Here is a 6,531-nt window from a genome sequence, read left to right as displayed (position 1 = left end):
GGTTAGATCTTTTACTATTCTACTCTATATTTTCCTTATTTTTGAAAATTTAATCTTCTTTATTTCTTTTACAGCTTATCTGTTGGAATAATCTACCTGTGGTTATGCATTTTCACTCTTGTTTGATAGTTTTAACCTGATTTTCAGTTGTGTTGTCACTTTGACTGCATATCATAATTCCAATTGTTATCAAAAAGGAAAAATCATTTACTCGGTAACTTTTATATTTACTTTTATACGTTCTTTTGTTTCTCGTAGCTAAAGTTATTTTTCAAATTTATGTTTATATCTTTAATAGCAATCGTCTAAATTTCATAGATCACCATACCATTCACCCTTTTGTAGGCTTCTTTTGACATATGGCTTCATTAAAAGTCTTTCCCATTTCTTTCCTCACTAAAACGCTCATCATATCCTAACTTTGATTTAGTAGTAAATATTCTATAAATCTATTATAACAATGATTTATTAAAGGCATTTTTGGCATAATACATTTTAATGCATCATTCTCAGAAAATCTCTGAATGTTTTCTTAATGGTAGATTCTGCTCTATCCGTCTTCATGAGTGATGGGATATTTATATATATATATATACATATATATATATATATATATATGTGTGTGTGTGTGTGTGTCTGTGTATCCGTGTATTAATATATTAATATATGTATATAGTCACACTCTTTATTATCTACCGTAGGGGATTATATATATATATATATATATATATGTATATATATATGTATATATATATATATATATAGTCACGCTTTATTATCTACCGTAGGGGATTACATATATATATATATATATATATATACATGGATAATCAACTTTATTGAATATTCAATTGGATATCTAATTTCCCTTTATGGAAATATTTCAAGCCAGAGGTAGAGAGATGAAGATTAGTCGGAGATTAAGACAAAAGTCAATATATACGAGGTGGTGAAGCTCTATCCCTCCCCACCATGAATAAAGGAAGACCTGGAACTATCAAATTTTAATTTTATCTTTAAATTCTGAAAAGAAAACATTAATATATTCGTTTTAATGGTTTGATTTAGAAGTTTTTCTATTTCTGCCTCTTCTCCATTCTTCTAAACTAGTGTACGCGACCCGTCAAAAATGACGTATAAATATTAGCTAGATATGCAGACGCGCATGTGTGCGTGCACACTGATTCACCCCCCCCCTCCCCTTTTTCCTCTCTACAACTCGCTGGTTCGGTAATTTCTGGGAAAGTGTGATCTCAGAGTGTACCTCTTGGGGTACCACCTCTCACCCAAGTGCGACTACTCCCTTTCCTCTGAGCGTGACAGGATATATATATATATATATATATATATATATCTTGATTTAAAAAAAGTACACATACGTTGGCGGCGCCTTGATGGATCTTCCCTTTCTGTAGAGTTGACAATTGCTCTCTATTTTATAAGGGAAATGTCACATTTAATAGATTGATTTAAACATCTTTATTACTACTAATAGTGGCGACGTTCGTAATAGATTGCACTTTACTAAATGACAATCATATGAGCACATATATAAGGGTTGTGGTGGCCGATGTGGTAACGTCCCTGACTGGTGAACGCCAGACTGAGGCTCGAGTCCCGCTCAAACTTGTTAGTTCTTTGGTCGCTGCAACGTGACCATCCTTGGGAGCTAAGGATGGGTGTTTGTGGGAGCCTATAGGTCTATCTGCTGAGTCACCAGCAGCCATTTCCTTTCTCTCCTTGATCCTAGCTTGGGTGGAGAGGGGGCTTGGGCGCTTATCAAATGTATATGAGGATCATTGTTAATGAATGGAATCAAGAGTTGAGTTCTTGCGTATATATAATTGATGATAATTTCATGCTTATTATCTTAATCAGGTTTCTTTTCTGCTATTCCCTAGGCTTGTCTACATGAATATGATCAAGAGCAACACCCTGGTAGTTTTCACATATATCTCTATTTATCTATTTATTATTCCTTGTGTCTCTTGTTTCCGGCTGTATGCATTGTTCTTTGCCGAATGTGCCTTTATTCTTAGATGTCAATTCTTTCTTCTTTATAAGTCTATATCTCTAAGTATCTACTGAGTAGTAGTCACATTCTCTCTCTCTCTCTCTCCTCTCTCTCTCTCTCTCTCTCTCTCTCTCCTGAAATTATTTTTGACTATTTAAGATATATATCTAGGTTTGTTTCTTACACGTGTTTTACCTTCCTCCTTTTCTTTTAGCCGTCAGCATTTCTTCCTCTCATCCAAGTTTTTTTATCTCATTTCCTCAAACTTTCATTAAATGTGTCTTTTCAACACATGTTTTCCCTCCCCGTGTCTTCCTGCAAATTTTTTCACCCAGGTCTCGTCTTTCACTGACCTCAATTTCGCGCGAAAGTTTCATGGAATTCGATCCCTCACCAGGCGTTGTTCGAAGGGAGTCCAATACTATTGGAATAAGACTCCAAAATCGGTTTAGACTTCAGATTAACTGGGTTTTCGAACACTTTGTTTGTAGTCGGGATTAGATTGGACAGTTATGTTTCTTGATTGAGTACTCACTTTGTAATACATATCGATTTGTTAACTTTTATTTTGATTGATATTGACGAGGGGATTTAATCTTCAAAACGAGTTTAACGTTGTTCTATACTTGATACTGTACGGGAAAACAGAAACAGTTCCCATTTGATGATAGGTAATTTGCGTGGTAGAAATAGTTTCATTAATTAGACATTTGTTATTATTATTATTATTATTATTATTATTATCATTATTATTATTATTATTATTATTATTATTATTATTATTATTATCAGCCAAGCTACAATCCTAAATGGAAAAGGAGAATGTTACAAGCCCGAGGGCTCCAATAGCTCAGTGCGGATATGAGAAATAGAAAGAATTTTATGATATATGAAGATCAGTAACACTGTTGAAATAGAACAGTCATATTTGAATTATGTTACGAGATTCATGTTCATCTATTTAATAGAGATCTTTTGAAACTAGTTTGTAAATCAACCGGTACATTTGGAAGACCATTCTACAATCTGGTCACGGCTGGAATAAAGCTTCTAGAATACCATGTAGATTGAACCTCCTGATATGAAGGCAGGAATTTTGAAATTAACTGCATTCCTGTTGCCATGTGCAGGATGTTACAGTTTAAGAAGATCTGAATACAGAGGATGGTCAGAATTAGGACAAATCTGATGTAAGGTAAGATGCAAAAGAACTATCTGTGATTAGTTTCCTGATCATGGATGAGAAATTCCAGAGACCGTAAGATTTTGTCCAACGAAATAAGATGAGTCAGAAGCTGAAGACCAGACAGGACAATAATGCTTAAAATGAAGTGGAATGGAAGAAATAAAAAATTTGCTTAGGATAAATAATCATATAAAAAAAAAACTCTCAGAGGTAAATTTCCAATGAATGATCCCAATCTAGAATTCTAAAATAGTTTTAAATAGTTAAAGTGAAATTGCCAATAAACAATTCTCTGTTTCTCAAAAGTAAATTTTCAATAAATGATCCCACCCAGAATTCTAATGGGTTTATATAGTTAAAGAGAAATTGCCAATGAACAATTCTGGAGTGTAAGAAACAACTGTCCTTGATCTATTTGCAATATGTTGAGTTTTGATAGTATTCATCCATAATAATTTGCACCAGCACTAATTTTAGCCAGATTTCTATTAAGGCATTCTGCAATAACAGGTCAACATTAAGGATATGGAATTGATGCAGACAGTGCCACTGTTTGCATATGCAACAAGCTTGTTTGCTTGTTCTAATCATATTCCCCTATATAGTAAAGAAGAAGTGTCTGGCGATATATATATATATATATATATATATATACATATATAATATGATATATACACATACACGTGTGTATATATTTCTTTCCTTTCGTACTTATGGTGGAGAGGGAGTAGTCACACCCTAGTGAGATGTTGTACTCCGAGAGGTATTCATGGAATCCACGCTCTCCCACAAATTACCAAACCAGCGGGATGTAGTTAGGAAAGGGGGATGGTTGGGATGGACTGAATCTGTGTGTGTGTTTGTGTGTGTGTGTGTGCATATCTATATAAGTATTTAGGCGTCATTTTTGACGACTCACGTACACTTGTGTATATTATAATACTTAAAGCCTTATTCCTTCAGACTTTCTTTCTTATTCGTTAATAAATATTTTACTATTTCTTATTCCCTTCCAAAGCTCCATCTTCCTTCCAGCTATTCCATCGCCTCGACCCTGTCTTGGGATTTAGCATTTGTTGCTTCGTTGACTCTGGTTCGTACCAGAAACTCACTGCTAGGGATAATCCCCGAATGATGGGGGATTTCGCTTTGGGAATTGAAGCCACTTGGGTGATTTAGGGATATAGCGTCCGAAGATAGGGGAGATAAAGCAGTGGTGGGGAGATTCTTGGGTAAACGGAAGTCGGAACGGGGAAAGGGTACTCAAGAATGGCAGGATAGAATAAAAAAAAATTTGAGAGAGAGAGAGAGAGAGAGAGAGAGAGAGAGAGAGAGAGAGAGCTATCCGGGCATAACCAACTCAGCACCGTCAATCTAACACGGAAATGAATATTCAATCTTACACTGACCAAGGGAAGCGCCAACGACCAATCTATTTTTAACAGGAAAAAACACCAACAGACACAAAGACAGAAATAAAAAAGAATTTGTGAATATAGGGTTTTATACTGGTTTTTACCTGATAGAGAGAGAGAGAGAGAGAGAGAGAGAGAGAGAGAGAGAGAGAGAAATTGTAAAGGATAACATCAATGCTATTAAATGTATATTTTTATGTCGTGTAACAATACTTATTCTAGGCAGATCTCAGATTAATTTCCCATGCCATATCAAGCAGCATATCCATTATTTAAAAAACTATCTAATTTCATCTAATTCTACCCATTTCTATCTAATTCTATCTAATTCAACGAAATGTTGATTTTGATGTTATTCTTGACGGAAAAAATCAGGATTTGGACTTACGCTGAGGGGTTCAAGCCAACAGGAAATCTGTTAGGATTTTTAGTATATTTTTTTTCTATTTCACATAGTAATAATTTAGATTTTGAAAGCTATTAACTGACGGAAATTATTTCTGCTAAAAAGAGGATATTTAGTATTTTATTCCATTTGCCAGGATTCAATACTCTGCTTCATGCAATATGTTCTAATTATAAAATGATTAATATTTTGCGCAAAAAAAAATATTTGCTATGGAAAAATTCCATGTAATTTCCAAGAGTTTCCATTTTTTAAAATGAGAGCTTTGCTACACTTTTTTCTTGCTAACTTTGACGATTAATTTGGCTTTGTCTTTTTATCGGTCTCATTGTTAGCCCCTGCTACCAAGGAAGACTCGAAAAACTTAATTTCCTTTTAAATGGTTTACAAAGATACCTAAGATAATCTAAAGGAACATATGGACTCTTTAAGAAGTGGCTGTAAGCTGAATACTATATTTCAATTAGCAATGTATATATCTTAAGTATCCATATTATATTTTATATATATATTATATTTAAGTCATGAATTTTATATTTTATATATTACACTTTAATCATCAGTTATATATTATGTATTTTGATCATCAATCTCATATTATATGTTTTATATTCTAATCACCAAATTTATATTTTATATTCTATATTATATTTTTTTATATTCTATATTTCATACTTTAATCTTCAATTGAGAACAAATTTAAATTATATACACGACTGATAAATAACTAGAAATTCTAAGGAATGAAGGATGAATTAAACAATGATCTTTAAAAATTTATCTTATCTTTATATGATTTTTTTTATACTGTATAAATTTTCAATGATACTATTGGTAAAGAATATTAAAGGGTATTTCTTTGATACATGCTAATAGACATATATATAATTTTGTAAGAAACGACCATTTTAAAGATAGGCTACTTTAAAAAAAATATTTAAACATAAACCAGTTCCTAGTATTAGACGTTTCCTGCATATGCTAAAATTTATAACTATATATATATATATATATATATATATATTTATATATATATATATATATATATATGTATATAATGTTTATATAGAGATATATATATATATTGTCACGTCCGTGTGTATGTTTTTATATGCTGTTACATTATTTATTTTCATTTCAGTATATTATCAGTGTTATTTACTTTTATTTCAGTATATTATCAGTGTTGGAACTCATCTTTTTATTCAGTGCCCCCCCCCCCCCCCCCCTTTAGTTGTTGTTAACTATTGAACAACTGTTATTAACTTTTGTTTTGTTTACTTTTGGTTGGATCGGACTAAGGGTGTCGACGACGGAGTTGTGGTGGGATTGCCCAGTGTTCAGGACGCTAGTTCGGGCAATATTTTCTCCCTTGCAAGACGTACGCTGCAGCGATCCATATTATCTTAATTCAAGTTTGACTGCTTTGAGGATTTAGCCAGTGAGGAAAGTGTCACTCGCGACTGCTTTTCTTCTTGACGTCGGCACGTACACGTTTGCTGGCGAGCAC

Source organism: Palaemon carinicauda, chromosome 7 (genome assembly GCF_036898095.1).
Source record: "Palaemon carinicauda isolate YSFRI2023 chromosome 7, ASM3689809v2, whole genome shotgun sequence".
Classification (NCBI taxonomy): domain Eukaryota; kingdom Metazoa; phylum Arthropoda; class Malacostraca; order Decapoda; family Palaemonidae; genus Palaemon; species Palaemon carinicauda.
This window is presented reverse-complemented; position numbering follows the sequence as displayed.